Below are 17,688 nucleotides of genomic sequence, written 5' to 3' on the forward strand. Positions count from 1 at the left end.
AGGGAAAATTAGCTTAACTTTCCAAAGTGTTAAGAAAGAAAGTACCTGATACATAATTAGCGTTGTATTTCATTTGTTAATAAATGACAAATGAAACATTATAATTTGTTTAGTAAAAGAAAGTATTATTCTATACATGTGTAATGTTTTCAAGCAAACTTGAATGGATGCCCATTTCACATTGTACATACTTCCATATACAAAACCAATTTCCGGGTGGAATAAACATGTATTATTTAAAATAAAATAGAAGACAATTCCATTCATACAGCTCCATTCTTTCATAAATCATATATGTTTATAAAATGTGTATAAAATGCAAATGTATGGATGTGAAACACTAGAGGTGATATAGTCAGGAGTATGTTAGAGGAGAGACTGGCTAGATGTACATTAGTCCTGTTTCCTTTTTTTTTTTTTTTTTTTGGTAGTGCAGGAAATCTAAATTGCTTATCCCTTTTTCTGTGTGGTTGGGATCTTGTGACTATTCTGAGCAATGGGGTCTAGGAAGAAGTGAGAAAGATCATTTAAAGACCTGGCCATACAACGTCTGTATAGCTTTTCATACTCTCTTATTCTCCTATCCACAAGCCTACAAGCAAACGATTATGAGGAGGCAAAGCCACACAATGAGTAACCACTGCAAGCAGAGTCACCTGGAGGAAATACCTTGTTCTGTAACATGAACAAGGAATAAACTTTCATTCTGGAAATCCACAGGTATTTTGGGGTTATTTGGAATAGCAACTAGCTTTACATGTCCTAATGAATGCTGGAGGACTGCTTTCATATAGAATGAAAAAAGTGTTGCTTTTTAGAACCAATCTTTGTAAAGGCAAAACAATGTGGGTAATAATTAATTGCACAAACCCTTCTGCAAGAGTAAAGAGCTATACTTTTGGAATTGACCATTGCCAGTAGAGAGTATAAACATATAATAGTCAGAAATGAATGCTTATGACCTAATATGTGACTGTCTGAATTCATCTTTGGCAAAATGGTTTAGGGACAGCAGTGCAACATAAGCAACTCCAGCTTGACTAAAACCAAGCATATGAAAGTCAATGCTGTCTGTGAGCTTAGCTGAGAAAGGCTCGAAATGAGAAACTATAGAATTTTTTAAAAGCCTTCCTCACAAAATCATAGTATCAAATAATTGGCAAATTGGGAAAAACATTTGCGTAATATATAACTAAGGTTGCTATCCTTAGTAAGTAAAAATGTGTGTAAATCACTAAGAAAACAATATCCTAATGGAAAAACTGATAAAAAACAAGAACAAATATTTAACACACACCCAAGCATAAAAATTCTGTTGGCCAACAAATATGGGATAAGATGTTTACTTGCACTTATTAACAAAGAAATATCAGTTGAAACAACAATAAAACGTAGAGCTAAAAATTAAAGTGAATAGAGCTCAGCGTTGACGTGGATGTTGGGAAGTAGGCATTCTCATATAACCTTTTTTGTGGGGGAATTGTAACTGGTTTTGGAGGACAATTTGCACATACCTTTTGATCTCAGCTTTACTTCTATCATTTACATATTGATTCTATAAGACCAAGTAATTCTGTGTAGAGTTGTTTATAATAGTGAAAACTGAAAACAGTTTAAATGCCCCAGATCAGGTGATCAAATAAGTTATGGGGGATTCTTACAATTGACTGTTATTCAGATGTTAAAATGAATAAGGTAGATATTTGTGACCTAGTGTAGAAATAGTTCCATAATGTATTATTTATGGTTTGGAGGTGGGCACAAGGAGGCTACATAACCATTTAGACATATATATACATATATATGTATATAAACATGTACATGCATGTATGTATATGTACGTGTGTGTGTGTGTGTGTGTGTGTGTGTGTTTTCCAAGCTTCACATCCTTTTCTTTCAGAGTTATTTTGCACTAATGTTTTAGGAAAAAGAACTTTTATCTTGCATTCCCTTCTCAGTATTTATCCTACTTCTCTTCTAATACCTGCTTCTTTCAAATATACTTTGAGTTATTATTTCCATTTAGAAATCGCTGTCTTCAATATGATATTGTCACTATCACATGCTGGCCTCAATAGAGAGGTAAAATAGGAAAGGAACAGTGAGTGCTCCTTGCCAAGAACAAGACTGTTAAAAGAAACTCGAAGAAGAAAATCAAGATTTTATGTCAAAGTAGACAAAGGGTTTAGTATATACTCATCACTTTCTGTGTTGAACAGAACAAGGAAAGAGGTATTTGTTGTGGATAAACTGGCCTGAAATGTCTCTTCTATGGAAGAAGGAAGAGAGAGCTCAGTCTTTCACCTGTGGTATCTTCAGCTTCTCTCACTGATTTGATTCCAGCATCTCCTTCCCTCTACTAAAATTTACTTTGACTTTTGACAAGGATGCCATTTAGCAGAGGGGATACCAACTTGGTCTGACAGATTTTAGAGTTAACAGTGCTGTTAGAATAGCTGTCAAAGTAAACCCTGCCAGAATTCATGGCACTCATGAAATAAAGAGACTAATTTGTTCAAAATCTTATTATCCCGAGAGCATGTATATTAGGAAAGGAAGATGAGGTGCTGCTTAATATACCTTGTGACTAAGTATATCTCTTCTCCTAATTCTAACACATGGACATAAGTAAGGGCTTAGCTTTCCATTGAAATGGGCAGCAAGATGTTTTTTGATGAAGGAAAATAAGGAATAAGATATTTTTTTGTCTCCTCATCTTTTCCTTATCCCACACCACACAAATACCTTCAGAGAGCACCATAATGCTTTTGCAAAACTGAGACAACTCCCAGGCTTGGCATTGAAATTTAACTAAATGTGACTCAGCGGTTAGGGCTGTACTGCCTCCTTAGGGCGCATTGATGGAAAGGGCAATCACACAATACAGGATGCTGTCGGGTAATGCTTTTCTATCACTGGAGCTTTCTATGATAAATATTGTATTCAGCAGCATGTATTATGCATGCTTTTTGCAAAATGTCTGCAAACTAATTTCTGGCAAGCACAGATGACAGAAAATACTTAATGCAGGGCACTGGCAGCTTGTAGACATGCTGGAATTCAGTGCAGGCAGAAACTCTTACAGACAGGGAGATAAAGGCCTTCACAAATGGGATAATGATAGTTTTCAGTGCCAAGTGCATTTTCATTTATCTAAGGACTTCAAAATGCTTCCTAAATGTTGTCCTATTCTTCAGTGTGTAAATTAGTAAAATGGAGCAGAGAGAGGTTAAGTGATTTTCTACCATCTTCTAGCAAATCTAATATAGGTGAGAGTTCTGACATTATATTTATGAAACTCCCCAATGGGTGCCTGGCAATTTTTGACTCCCTTCCCACATCAAGGAAGTTAGGGTGATGCTTTAGTGCTGATTGAAAGTGTCAAGTGTTTGTAGGTGTTGATTTGAAATGGTCTAGATGACATAGAATATTGTAGAAGACATGCCCTGACCAATAAAATTGAAATGAAATGTGTTTACATGAGAATTAGGGGGCTCGGCATGGGTGGAGAGAGGCTAAACCTCCTTCATAGCCTGGGTCCTACAGGTCTATTATATTATAGCTTTTAGTCTACAACCAAAGGGAAGCCAAGAACTGAGCAGGAAGAATTCAGAGGTTTATACCTTCCACATATCTGAAAACAATTGAAAAATAACATAAATACCATCGATTCGAGGGCTAGAAGGAACCCTAGATATTGTCTCCATTACCTGCTGCCTTATTTTACAAATGAAGAAATAGAAGCCTCATGAGCCATAGTGATAAAATGACTGGATCCACATTATACGCTGAGTTAGTGAGGAACCAGAAAAAGAAACTAATCCAGTTGTGTGTCTCTACTGCTTCCAGTTAAGGAGTCTAGAATATTTGTAAATCAATTATTTCTCGGAAATGTAGGAAGGAGGTACCAAAGTTATCATTCCTTCGAATATTCTCTCAGCCCTACTCTCTTTCCCTCCTTCTTCTGGATGCCTAATGATATAAACATTGACTTGTTATTGTCCCACAAGTTTCTGAAGTTCTATTTATTCTTTTCCTCAGTGTACTTTCTTGGTTGTTCATATTGGGTAAACTCTTTCATTTGCCCTCTGTTCACTGATTCTGTCCTCTCTCATCTCTGCTATACTATTTAGCTCACTCACTGAGTTTTTTTCTTTCTGTTATTGTAGTCTTACAGTTCTACAACTTGCATTTGATTTTTATTACGATTCTTATTGTGTGTCGTTATACACTATTTTAAAATTTACTTCAAAAGAATTTGTAATTTGTTGAAGCATTTTTATGATGGCTGCTTTAAAATTAGCGTCACATTGTGCCAACATCTGATTCATCTTATGTTTGCATCAGTTGATTATCTTTTCTCATTCAAGTTGTGATTTTCCTGATCCTTGGTATGATGAATTATTATCTATTGTATTCCATACATTTTATCTATTATGTTAGGACACTCTGGGTACTATTTAAATCTCTTATTTTAGCAGGTGATCACTCTGTTTAGATTAGCATGCAAATCGTGGCCTACCTTTGCAGGCTGTAATTTCAATGAGAGTTTAATTTTTAATCTTTGCAATGTTGTTTTGGTCTATCTGATTTATCTGGTGCCATTGGGTCTCCCATTGGTTCCTACTGGTGCTGTCTAAGGGGGTAGACAGAATTTCTCTGGGCTGGGCCACCTCAGTGTCCCTTAGTTAAGAATGGAAGGCTCAGGACATAAAGAGGATTCCTGGGTCAGACAACTTATGACAGGGACCAAGCATTGGGGAAGGAGGACACTTCCCATGGCTGCTGCTTATTAATGGGGATTCCCATCCATTCTCCTCACCAGTGGTGCCAGGCTCTCCTGATGTTATCACAGGAACTCCCATTCCATCCTGGAAAATAATTGGGCCTGTCAGGGCTGCCCTTGTTTGCTAGGTCAGAAGTCAAGAAACAGCAGGCCTGGGGTACTTTCTTCTGTCGAGTCATGGTGGTGTAGGGTATAGTAAGATATCTTGTTACTGTGCTCTTCTTTCAATGCAGAGGCCCTAGACCAGTTTGTCTTCCAGGTATTATACTTGTATTTAGTGTATGTGTGGGGGCAATAAGTCTTTGCCATTGCATCTGCATCAGAAGTCCTCTAATTGCAGCCAGGAGTGGTGGCTCATGCCTGTAATCGCAGCACACTGAGAGGCCTAAGTGGGTGAATTGCTTGAGCCCAGGAGTTCAAGACCAGCCCGGGCAACATGGTGAAACCCCATCTCTACAAAAATACAAAAATTAGCCAGGCATGGGGGTGCATGCCTGTAATCCCAGCTACTTGGGAGGTTGAGGTAGGAGGATCACTTAAGCCCAGGAGATGGAAACTGCAGTGAGCTGAGATTGTGCCAATGCACTCCAGAGAGTGAGATCCTGTCTCAATTTAAAAAAAGTCTCCTAATTTCATTTTTATTACCATTTTATTCTTAGTTGTGGGGTGTGTGTGTGTGGGTGTGTGTGTGTGTGTGTGTAAACTGGCAACCAAAAGATGGGAAGTTTTGATCTCCCAAACATGGGTATTGTTCTTTTTACCTTTTGTTCTATCAGAATCTCAGAAGTTCCCTGGTAAGCCCTATTATGTTTCCTACAGTGAGTCTGAAAGGCTTGAACTAACTCCTTGCTCTTGGAATGGGGGTTGTGTAGGGGTGACAACCATACAATGCATCATTGGCTTTTTGAAAATGTATTATGACTTCAGAGACTTTTGAATACAGACATCAAAGAAGCTTAGAAATAAAAGCATAGTGTTTCCTTATAAAAATAACTCTGCTTTTCTTATATAAAGACATTTGATCATTTTATTTAAGTTTTTAACTTTAAACATTTTTAAAGTTTTATTTTTCAGCTTTATTGAGTTTGTTTTTCTTTTTTCTCTTTCTTTCTTTAAATCTTTTTTATTTTTTTTGAGACAGGATCTGGCTCTGTTGACCAGGCTGGAGTACAATGGTGCAAACTCGGCTTGCTGCAGCCTCCATCTCCTGGGCTCAAGTGATCCTCCCACCTCAGCCTCCTGAGAAGCTGAGGCTACAGGCACATGCCACTACACCCAACTATTTTTTTGTATATTTGTAGAGATGGCATTTTACCATGTTGCCCAGGCTGGTCTTGAATTCCTGGACTCAAGCAATCTACCTGCCTCAGCCTCCCAAAGTGCTGGGATTACAGGTGTAAACCACCATACCCAGCCTACTGAGGTATAATTAACACTGAAAAGTTGTATGTATTTAAAATATACAATGTAATGTTTTGATGTATGTACACATTATAAAATGATGACCACAATCAAGCTAATTAATGTATCTATATCTTCACATAAATATGTGTGGTGAGAACATTTAAGATCTCCTCTCTTGGCAGATTTCAAGTATGCAATGCCTGAAAATATGTAGTAACCACGATATACATTAGACCTCTAAAACTTATTCATCTTGCATGACTGAAACTCTACAGACTTTCTTGACCACATCTTCATATTTTCCTCATCCTTTTTCCCCTGGTAAACACCATTCTGCTGTCTGCTTTTATGAGTTCAAGTGTTTAGATTTCTTTATAGTTTTCAGTGTATAGACTCTTCACCTTCTTTATTAAATTTATTCTTATCTGTATTTACTCTTTTTGATACTATTCTTACAGGATCCTTGGGGTGTCACTTTTCTGACTGGAAACCTCTGTGGCCAGTGGTGCCTTTGCCCAAGTTCTGCTCAGGTACACTGGACTCACTCTACCCACTCAGCCTGGCAGGCTACACTTGGCTCAGGCTACCAGCCTGGATCCCACGCCTGCCAAGGGCGAGTCAGGCGTGGAGTGGTGAGGGGTGTGTGAGTGAGCATGAGGTCTGGCTACTGCACACAGTCGGATATGATGGGTGCTGCAGGGGGTTGGTGGCTCAAGTGCCAGCATGGGTGCCGACTCTCTGTGAGGCTGCAGCTATACCAAGTTCACTGCAAGCAGCTTCCACCGCTGGCGTTGGGGAATATGGTAGCACCTGGAAACCTGGAGATACCAGGAACTGCTGGGCACCCAAAAGGGAGTCACAGTCCTGGCTTAAGGAACTCCCAGGTCTGGGTTCTAGCCCTGTTTGTGTTACAACTCTTTTAGCTTCACCATTTGGCAGGTCCTGAGTTCTTGTCCTGCAACCAGAAAGAATGCGGTATGCAGACACATGGAGGGTGAACAAGGTGAAGAGGAGATTTATTGGGCAATAGAACAGCTCAGAGGAGACCTATAGCAGGCAGCTCCTCTCTGTAGCCAGGGCATCCCAACAAGTGTTCGGCTCTCAGCAGAGAGGTTATTTCTTTGTTTTATTACATCAGTTGGGACTTCCTTTTTTTGATTTTGACTTTTATTTTAGATACAGTGGGTGCATATGCCAGTTTGTTACATGGGTATATTGCATGATGTTGATCTATGGATCAACATAGATGTATCTAATCCAACATAGAAGGTGGATTGGATAAAGAAAATGTGGTATATATACACCATGGAATACTATGCAGCCATAAAAAGGAATGAAATCATGTCCTTTGCAGCAACATGGATGCAACTGGAGGCCATCATCTTAAGCAGGGACAGAAAACCAAATGCAGCTTGTTTCCCTTACAAGTGAGAGCTAAACATTAAGCACACATGGACAGAAACATGAGACCAATAGACACCGAGGACTTGTTAGACAGGGGCGAGAGAGAAAGGGATATGGGTTGATAAACTGCCTACTGGGTACTATGCTCACTACCAGGATGATGGGATTTGTACCCCAAACATCATCATGCAACATACCTATATAGAACTGCTTTTGATGTATTCCATAAGTTATGGTATGTTGTGTTTTCATTTTTGTTTTTCTCAAAGTATTTTTTTATTTCTTATTGCACCCATTGGTTGTTCAGGAGTGTGTTTAAGTTCCACATATTTGTAAATTCCCCCTTGTTGTTGATTTCTGGTTTCATACCACTGTGACTGGAAAAGATACTTGATATGATTTCCATCTTCATAAATTTGTTACGTTGCATTTTGTGGCCTAATGTATATTTTGAAGATTGTTCCATATGTGCTTGAAAAGAATGTGTGTTCTGCTGCTGTTGGTGGAATGTTCTATATATATCTATTGGGTAAATTTGATCTATAGTGTTGTTCAAGTCCACTTTTTCCTTATTGATTTTCTATCTGCACAATCTGTCCTTTGTTAAAAGTAGAGTTTTTAAATCTTCCACTATTACTGTATTTTCCCTTTGGTCTGTTAATATTTGCTTTATACGTTTAGGTACTCCAATATTGGGTGCATATATATTTATAGTTTATAGGGTGGACCTGTTATATCCTCTTGATGAATTGATCCCTTTATCATTATATAATGACCTTTTTTGTCTCCTGTGACAATTTTTATTTAAGATCTATTTTGTATCATATATGTATAGCCATGCCATTCTCTTTTGGTTACATTTGCATAGAACATATTTATTACTTTTGTGCCTATATATATCTTTAAAGCTAAGGTGAGACTCGTGTGAAACATAGTTGGATCTTGTTTTTTTCCCCATCAATTTAGCCACTACATATCTTTCAATTAGAGAATTTAATTTATTTACATTCAAAATAACTGTTGATAGCCGTGAACTTACTAGTGCCATTTTGTTGTTTTCTGACTGTTTTGTAGCTTCTATATTCCTATATTTCTCCTGCTGTTCTCTTTTAGGATTTTATTTTTTTCTAGTGGTACGTGTTGATTCCATTTTCCTTTCCTTTTCTGTATATATTGTAGGTTTTCTTGTGGTTACCATGTGGCTTATATAAAACATCTTATATTTATTTATAACATCTATTCTTTGCATGCAAACACTGTATATTTTAACTTTTTCTCACATTTTATGTTACTAATGTCGTAATTTATGTCTTTTTATGTTGTGCATCCATTAACAAATTATTATAGGTATAGTAATTAGTTTAAAATAATACTTTTTAAACTTTTATTCCAGAGTTAAATATGATTTATGCATCACCAGTACTGTATTACACTATTCAGAATTTGAATATTCTTAACTTTACAGTGAGTTTTATACTTTTATGTATTTTTATATTGTTAGTGAGTGCTCTCTCATTTCAACTTTAAGAACTCCATTTAGAATTTCTTGTATAGTAGCTCTAGTGGTTATTAACGTTTGTTTGTCTGGGAAAGTCTTTATTTTTTATTTCACAGGACGACTTTGCCAGGTGCAGTATTCTTGGTTGGCATTTTTTTTTTCTTTCAGTACTTCAAATATAGTATCATACTCTCTTCTGCAAGGTTTCTGCTGGTAAATATGCCAACAGTATTATGTGGATTCTGTTGTATGTAATAATTACTTTTCTCCTGCTATTTTCATAATTCTCTCTTCATCTTTGACTTTTGAGATTTTGATTATAATGTGTCTCTGTGAAGATCTCCATTTTAATCTATTTAGGTTTATTGAACTTCATGGCTTTGGATGTTTATTTCTGTTTCCATATTTGGAAGCTTTCTGTCGTTATTTTTTAAATAGTCTTTTACCCTTTTCTCTTCCTCTGCTTTGTCTGGGTTTTCCGTAATGTGTATATTGGTTTGTTTGCTGCTGTCCCAGAAGTACCCTAGGTTTTCATCACTTTTTAATTCTTTTTTCTCTATTTGTTCCTCTGACTAGGTAATGTCAGATTACCTGTCTGTGAGATCATTGATTATTTCTTCTGCTGGAATGAGTCTGCTATTGAAGTTCTCTATGAAATTTTTCAGTTCAGTCGTTATGTATTTTAGCTCCAGAATTTCTATTTAGCCCTTTAAAAATATATAGTTGCTATCTCTTTTTTAGACTTCTTATTTTGTTTGTGTATTGTTTTCCTGATTTCATTTAGTTGTCTGTCTGTGTGCTCTAACAGCTCATTGAGCTTCTTTAAGACAATTATTTTGAATACTTTGTCAGGCAATTAGTACATCTTTGTTTCTTTAGGGTCAGTTACTAATGTTTTATTTTATTCCTTTGGTGGTATCATTTTTCCTGATTACCTGTGATCCTTGTGGCCTTGCATTGGTGTCTCTTCATTTAAACACATAGGTGCCTATTTTAGTTTTTACAAATTGGCTTTGGCATGTAAAGCCCTTCACCAGTCACCGCATCTGGAGATACTGATGAGCTGCCTAGCAGGTTCCATTATGGGTGGGCTTGTCTGGTTACTGGCTAAGTAGGTGTGGGGGCCACAAACCTGAGTCCATAGGAGCTAGCCTAGTGCCTGGGTCCAGAGGAGCAGGCATGGAGTCTGGGTCTGTGTGGGCAAGCCAGGTGCCTGGGTCTATGGGTCTGGGCCTGGATTTCTGGGCCTGTTGGGGTGGTCCTGGGTCTGACTTTGGAAACAGACCTGGAACCTGGTTCTTCAGGAGCCAGACTAGTGATAGGGCAGGCCTGGATCCTAAATCGATGGGGTCAGGTCTGAGTCCTTGGGGTGGGCCTTGATCTTGGGGCACAGGAGCTGGTTTGGCAGTGGAGTGGCCTAGAGCTTGAGTTTGCAATGGTGGACCTGGGTTCTGAAGACACAGAAGTGGGCCTGGAGATTGGAACTTGGAAATTGTTTGGCACTGGGGCAGGGCTGGAACCTGGGTCTATGGAGGCTGGCTTGGTCCTAAGCTTCACTGGGATGGGCCTGGTGCTGGTGTTTATGGCAAAGTCAGATGTTCACTTCATTCTCCTGCCCACACGTGGAGGATTTCTCTCCATACTGTGCTGAGTGAGCTTGGGAGATAGCGGATGTGCGCAATGTGAAACTCTCCTTCCTACCCTCTTTAAACTGTCTCTTAAAATTTTATGTGCTCCCCCCAAGTACTAAAATATTTTATTTGGTTTTCTTAGCCCTTGTGAAGGTATTTTCGTGTGTGAATAATTGTTCAGATTGATATTTCTGTGAGAGAACAAACAGTGGAAATTACTATTCTTCAATCTCACCTGCTAATTTAAAAAATTGGTTTTCAGTAATTGTTGTGTGTCATCCAAGGTTTCAAACAAGTGGGTCAGCCAGAAAGTTAGACCCAGAGATGTTTCAACAAAGTACTTCATCCGAAAATCCAGTAGTGAAGAATGGTATTTAGAAGAATGTTGTTTAGAAACTATGATCTGAATGATCATTATGCTCATTAATATTGGGTAGCAACAGGCTCTCTCAGTAGACAGAACTAGGGATACATACATACACACATGCATCAATCTACCTACCTACCTATCTAAGTTATCTATCATCTATCATTTATCTACCATTTTTCTATCTCTACATATGCATGTATAGACATATCTATCTATATATACACACACATTCTATATCACACATTTACAGCTATATTTATTTGTCTATCTATTATCTATCTCTCTATCGATCCATCCATTTATCTCAAAACCTATGAGTTCACACTGATATCTGCAATTCCAATCCAAATCAAATGCACAAAGTGCATTCCAGTTTTCTCTCTTTCTATATTTATAACTCCCTTCTCTGGCAATGAACAGCCTGGAACCCATTGTTTTTAATATATTTATTTATTTGATTAATTTCCTAATATGTTGTTGCTGCCTGCTACCATCCCTTCCTGATACACTGGATTGCCATTACTCTGCCCCCATGTGGATGCTTACTCTCTTTACTGGGGTCCCAATGCCTTCCTGCATGGCTACTTCTATCTCCTCATATGGATACTCTCTTTACCCACTTTGGCACCCCACACCAGGGTGCTCCCTCTGCCCCATCCAACAGGATGTCTACCTGTTGAACAATACCTAATGGCTTTTGGGCTTTGTTGTTCTGGAAGGAAAAGAAAGAGAAAAGAAGGTAAAGAAAAAGAGGAGGAGCTTTAAGTTTAATCTTAGTTTAAATCCCAATTTCAGTCCTAATTTCACTTTGATATGTTACTATGAGACAAAAGGATTCATTAAGTTTTGAAAATTCAATATTCATGCTAGAAAAGCTAATCCTCTTTCAACCCTGTTAGATTTTTAAGAGCATTATGCTTTATTTTTCCTTACTTTTTACTTCATTATATAAGAAATTTGGCCACCACTGCATTCAGCCAAAGAGATTTTAGGTTGGTTTATGCTGAGTTCTACTACTCCATAAGCTACATAATAGAAAAATTGTCTCATAAAATCAATGTCTGATAATAAGTCTAGAAATTCTCAATGAACAAAAATTAATAGATACATATTTAGTCTATATCTGTAACTACATGGCTATTTCAAGTTTCTGGTGTTTGGGCAGGAATATTGAGTTTATTAACTATATCTTGCCAGCTTCATTAATACTCTTAAAAGGATATAAAAATGCATGTTACTTTATTCTCCTCTCCATTAAAAAAAATACCATCTTCTTTCTCTTCCTCACACCTAATTAGGATTAGGTCTAATCCTAAGAGATGAATTATCATATAACTGACTCTACCTTACCTTATGAAGTCATCACTTTAGCTGTCCAAATCTCTTATCTATTACTCTGTTCAACTCCAATCTGAGTCAGTCCTCCTGCCTTTCCTTACTCCGCATTGAACCACCTAGAACTCATCAGCAAAACATTAGAGCCTCAATTTCTTACCTGAATATTTCCCTGATTTTTTTGCTCTGACTAAAATCTAACTACATCTAAGGACCTTGCTTCCCTGAAATCCTGTTATTTTGCAGCTATTTTTTTCTCTTCTCATATCTTGTGGTTAATGGAACTTGGAGGAGGGGGTAGGTGCCTGCTTTTATGTCTCATGTACACATCTAGATTATTTTTCTTTTCCCAAACTGTCCTAAATTTTGTTATTTTTTCCTAGCCAATTCACTACTTTCTGAAGTGGCTATTTAAACCACTATTCTCCTTAAATTTGAAATTCTTCCATCCCCTCTTCACTATTAACTGATGACCTTGCTCATGCTACTGTCAAGATATAAAACAGTTATGAGGAACTACCTCATTTACCATGTTTTTTCCTCTCTCCTTTTAAAATGGCTACATTTCTCTCTGCTGCCTGCTGCTATCTAAGACTGATCCTTCCACTTAAACACTTACTGACATTCCTTCTCATTCAAGGACTTTCATCCTACACTTTTCTGTATCTTCCCTTTCCTCCAATTCACCTTACTGTAAGTGGTAACTAGTGTCTAGAATGGCCTCCAATCTTTCCTGTCTCCTAGAATTCCTGTCTCCTGGAATTCACACCTTTGTGTAGTCCCTTTCTACTTTGTATTAGAGTTTGTGTGATCAGTATACTATGGCATAAATAACAATATGTTACTTTTACAATCAGGTTATAAAACACACCGAGGTTTCTGTCTTGGTTGATTTCTCCCTCTCTCTTTTCTTTCCTTTCTGTCTTATCATTCACTCCGGAAGCCAGCTGCCATCCTGCTTGGTGAGGCCCACCTGGTGAGAAACTGGAACTTCTTGTCAGTAGCTGTGTGAGTGAGCTTGGGAACAGATCTTCCATACCAGTCACACCTTCAGATGACTGTGATCCCAGCCAACATTTTGACTGTCGCTTTATGAGCTAGAACTGCACAGCTAAGCTACTCTTAGATTTCTGACTCAGAAGCTGTGTGAGCATAAGTGCGTTGTTATCAACTGCTAAGTTTTGAGATGATTTGTTATAGATAAATAATATACCATAGAATCAGGCTGGAGGGACTCTTTTCAAAACCAGACCCTTCCTTAATTCTATGTATCCCATCAGCTCCTGTCACATTTCCCTTTTTTTTTATTAAAACATTTCCATTTCTTACTTTCCTATATTTTTTCAGTCCATTTCAATCAGACTTTTGTTTTTACCACTCTATTCAAATTGCTTGCGTCAAAGGCATTGAAGACTTCAATGTTACATCCAATGGTTAATTTATATATATATTTTTTGTCACAGTTGGCCCCTCCCTTTGGTAATATTTAACTTGAAGCACTGTCTTTGCATGGTTTCCAGGAAAATCTGGTTTCCCTTTTTCACTTCTCCTTCTCCTCATCTTTCAGTGTTGCAGTTCCCTAGAGCCGTGTTTTGATTAGTTATTCTGATTCCACACCTACTGATCTTTCAGTTACACCACACTGAATAACATTGAAACGTCAAGCAATGGATAGTTAAAATGTCCCTGAACATAAGAAAATCAGTGTCAAGAGGCTTTTTTTATTTTTTATTGTTTAATTTGGGCAGGGACTTTGGTCATTCAATAGAACCAAATGTTATTCTGTTTTTCTCAGAATTCTGTCTGAGCACTAGTTAGGAATGTGTCCATCCATAACTGCCAGACTAATATAGATATTTATGTATATTTAAAGTTTCATTTTTATTGAGAGTCCTGGTTTGTCCAGTTTCCAGAAGGATGATTGTGATTTCATCCGAGTAATTGTAAGTTCGAGGCTATAGATTCGGACTGACTTCATTTGCAAAAGAATTAGTTCAAACTTCTGAGTCCATTGGGCAACATCTGCCCTCAGATAGACATTTAGATGTGTGACTCACTTGTTGCTCTGCTTGCAAGAAAGACATTATGGTAGGACACCAGAGAAGCTGGAGGTAACCAGGGAGCCACTATGTAGCGGGATATTGACTTTTTCTATACTGCTTGATTGTCTCTGATGAATTCCAGGCTGCTCTACAAAATAAAAGAACAACTTTAGAGCAGCTGAAACTGAATACAAAATGGACTCAGAGGTGAAGCATTTATGTTTGTTTACAAGGCTCTTTACTTGTGAACTGAGCCTGTGTGGATTCATCTGTCACAAGGTGAGAACCATACACTCTTTTATTTTATGGCTAGTCACTCTCCACCTCTCCAGTCCTCTTTACATATTGACTTTCTTTTGAGGACCCAGCACAGAAGCACTGATATTCCTTAAATAAATATACAAAAGTATATAAGTAAAAAGTGTTATGATATTAATATCATTTGACTAGTTGCCAGGAAGCAGCTGTTATGCAGGTCAATAGATTATACAATATATTCAAAATCAAAATTTGGTGTTAATTTTAATGAATGAGTTAATGTTTTAAAAACTATTTTAAAAGCCTAGAATGAGAATATACAAAAGTGCTGATTAGTGTAAGATTCATAATTGAGTAATAATACATGTCCTATAATGTCTTAGTCACATCAATGCTCTATAAACTTTGCATTTTACCACAAAAGATACATTAAAATGAATAAAGGTTTGTCTTGATTGACTGTGTTAAGATTATTTAATTCATAGTAAAATTAAAGTGGAACATCCTACCGTGGTGAATTTAAACATTATATGAAAAACAATTGAAATTTATGGAGCATATTTTTCCTAATTAAATTATGCTCAGTCTTAGCTAACATGGAGTCACTTAAGTATCACTTTAATATTTCGTATTTAGGTTTCTTTAAATTTGATGAAATTCAGTTCAATTCATTAAACTTTCTAGAGCCTCATGTATTTTATCTGTGAAATGGGTGAAGTGAGTACACAGAAACTGGGTGACCAGTACCTTTCCACATACAAAATTATACTGTTTTTAAAAATGTGTGTATAATATGCTAGATATAATGTGATGTGATTGTTGCTGGAGGAAATGGGGTGATGAAGCAGGATGTTTCCCTCATCCTTTCATGGGACTTGCAACAGGGTGCCTCATTTACTCAACTCACTGCTCTCAACTCCTTGCAGGAGGTAGCACATGAGTGAACAAGGTAGGAACTGGAATACATGAACTCTGGAACCAGCCAGTCACTTTGGCACTGGCAGGAGTGAACTCCACTCACTTGGACCCACTATGTTTCACCCCTTGCAGGAGGGAGTGTGCAGGTGAACGGTTGTAGAAGCCAGGGTGAGCACTTTTGGATGCCAGCAGGAGCAAATTGCATGTGGGCCCCATGGCAGCGTCTGGGGGTGGAGGATACCTGCTACACCTGAAGCCCCAGAGGGCGTGTTACAGAGCTCTTTTAGCTCTGCCATCCACAGACAGCTTAAGTGTTAAAAACTCAGTGGACCCATGGCTTCCCTCCACCAGTGAGGGCAAAGGGCCAGTGTCACAGCCTTTGGTATCCATACTCATGGCTCCTGACCTCTTGTCTGGCATTCAGAAAAAATGAGGTCACATGGACAAATAGAAGGATGGTAAGTGTGGGGGATTTTATTGCCAATGAAAATGACTCTCAGCTCAAAAGGGGACGGAAGCAGGTGTAGGTAATCTTCCTTAGAAGGCTGGTCATCTCTAGTCAGATTCTTCTCCAAAGTTACACCATCAAGCTGTCCTTCTGAAGTCAAGCTGCTTCTTTCTGATGTCCAGGTGTGGTCTCCAACATTCAGCTGCTTCTCCTCTCTGCCAGCTGAGTCTGGGGTCTTTATAGGCACAGGATGGGGCAGGGTAGGGATAAGGGTGGTTTAGGAAAAAGCAACATTCGAGCAGGAAAACATGATATAAATTCTCACTTTGGGCTGAGATCTCAGGCTTTTTGGCTTGAGGGTGGGGCTTTTACCAGGGACCTGCTCTTTTTTGCCTATAATTTCTCTGCCTCCTGCCTCTGTTATTGTAGCAGTGATATGGGATATAGACAGGAGTCAGTATAGCCCCTGCCTTCAAGAAATTCACATTTAGAAACAGGCAAACAAAAAAATGTATTATTACAACATAGAATTAAGCAATCATTTTTGAGAACTATAGGCCACATGAATGAATGAATGTAAGGAAAAAAGGATCATGTCCAGTTTCAAAGATCAAGTTGTGTGTCTAGGTGATTATTGCATTTGAGATGGGCACTAAAGGATGTATAAGATTTTGATAGGTAAAGAAGTCAATGAGAAAAAGATAATTTCCATCTGTAGCAGACATAATCATATAGGAATGAAAACACAGTACATTTTCAGGAAACTTAGAGAATATTCTTCCAGTGTTGTTTAAACACAAGATATATGCAAAGCAATAAGCTAAAAATATAGCTTTAAACCCTGTTGTGGAAAACTTTAATGGCCAAATTGTGAATTTAAACTTAATTTAGTAGGCAAAACAGAGCTATCAAAAATTTGTAATAGAAAATAGGAATGAACAGGATAATTATTCTTGCTAGGATTTTCAGAGATGAAATTAGGAGGCTGAGGAAAGAGTTAGGATAAAGACAAAAGGAAGGGACCAGAATCAATGAATACCATTTATTCATTTAAAACATTTACTGAGTGTCCACTAAGTGCTAGGTAATGCTGTAAACAGTGCTTCTTCCTTATTGAACACAGTGGAGACAAAATGTACTGATTAATTTTTAAATATCAATTTAACTTTCAGAGGAAAAATAGAAGATGTGCATCTGCTATGTACTTTTTAAGGACAAGTCACATTTCAACACCTGAATTACAGAGAAGAGGGTTAGACTCTGAGTAACCAGTAGTAAAATTTGAGATAATGTCAATTTAACTAGAAAGAGATGTTTTACATAGGATTCCTAGTGGCTGATAGTTTTAATATTTAAAGCCACCAAGCTGGGCAGTTTTAATATGTTGATAAAATAAGAAAATTACTTGGCTTGTGTACATGCCTCAGGCTATAGGGAATGTAAAACAGTTTCTAGTATGACACTGAAGTATATTTCTCAAAGTACGGCCCATAGGTTGATGAATCAGCACCTCTAAGAGGAATAGCTATCTGCTTCCAGTTGCAAAAGACTTTTGTTACTTTAGTAACAAGAAAAAAAAAAACCATAATATAAA

At 37.6% G+C, this 17,688-nt stretch overlaps 1 long non-coding RNA gene across 1 annotated transcript in view; it reads left to right on the forward strand.

The window, feature by feature from the left end:
* Window positions 1–5,220, forward strand: part of LOC103878777 — a 276,069-nt gene extending 270,849 nt beyond the window's left edge. Inside the window, exon 6 of the long non-coding RNA XR_002518095.2 lies at window positions 592–5,220. This is a non-coding gene — a long non-coding RNA (uncharacterized LOC103878777). The remainder of the gene's footprint in view (window positions 1–591) is intronic.
* Window positions 5,221–17,688: the final 12,468 nt, after the last annotated feature.

The sequence above is a fragment of the Papio anubis genome, chromosome 17, assembly GCF_008728515.1.
Source record: "Papio anubis isolate 15944 chromosome 17, Panubis1.0, whole genome shotgun sequence".
Classification (NCBI taxonomy): Eukaryota; Metazoa; Chordata; class Mammalia; order Primates; family Cercopithecidae; genus Papio; species Papio anubis.